Below are 1,267 nucleotides of genomic sequence, written 5' to 3'. Positions count from 1 at the left end.
TTCCCTTACTTCATTTGTTTTAGGGCTCAGACATGGGTTCACTTCAATCTCTACCATGACTTGGTTGCTTTCTAGCTCTTCTTAGCCTGGTTTGGTTGCTTTTGGATCCAGGTTGGATTCTATAACTTGGACTTCTCTTCGTGTACATCCCTTTAGTGAGGGCGATGTTTTTTGATACTTTGCTGCTTTCGAAGGACCGTAGCTTTTCTTTTGTTGTCTTAGTGTCATTCTGCCATGACTAGGGCCTGGCTATAACATCTTTCAGCGACCTCGTAGTCTCCTTTAACTTCTCATATCCCCGTTGGAGTTGGAAATTTGATTTTTAGGTGTGATATAGAGGTGATTTCTTGTATCCTGGTTAGAGCTGAGCGACCAATTATTTCGTTGTAGGATGAGGGAGTGTTGATCACATAGAATTTAATCATATGTGTGACTTGGTTTGGAGCGGATCCAATTATCACTGGCAGGTATAAGGTTCCCTGGATCGGGACCTAGTTATTCCCGAATCCATAGAGGGGATCCTCCCGGCACTCGTTCGAGCTGGCACTCCCTAGCTTCATTTGATCCACAATATGCTTGAATAAGATGTTTACCGAAGAGCCATTTTCTATCAGCATCCTCCTAACCTCATCGTCGAAAATATCAAGTATTACCTGTGACGCCCCCAAATCCGGGGTCAGGATTGGGTGTCACTACACAACTTTATATAATAATAAAAACCTGTATATTAAAATAAATATACAGATAACCCCTCATATTCAGGATCGCTTACAGGTTATAGTATGAAACAAGAATCTAACCTTCTACAATTTACATTGTCTAAATATAATTTCATTACCTTATTACTAATTTCCTTGTATTGGTCACTCTGTCATCTCCAAATTTCTTCAGCTGGAATCTCACCACTTTTGTTGTCTATTAAAAGCTATTCATTTTTCCCTCATTTGATACTGAAAGAAATAAGAGTACACAAAGCAAGAGTGAGCCAAAAATGCCCAGCAAGTATCATAAATGGTTTCCAGGTATCAGATCAGAAAACTCCTGGAAATGATTGTTGAATGATTTTAAGAACGTCTTTACATATTTAAATAGTTGAGCGAACAAAACCTCAACCCTCATTGGCCTTTAATAATAAATCACATTTTTCTGTAAAAGAACAGTGATCATTTCAATTTTTCATTTTCTTTTTGAGTCAACTCTTTGTTTGATTTGTAATTATGAATTATTCGGAAAGGAATGTCGTTAATGGCGATCAACAATAAATTAG

The sequence above is a fragment of the Apium graveolens genome, chromosome 1 (assembly GCF_009905375.1).
Source record: "Apium graveolens cultivar Ventura chromosome 1, ASM990537v1, whole genome shotgun sequence".
In the NCBI taxonomy this organism is placed as follows: Eukaryota; Viridiplantae; Streptophyta; class Magnoliopsida; order Apiales; family Apiaceae; genus Apium; species Apium graveolens.
This window is presented reverse-complemented; position numbering follows the sequence as displayed.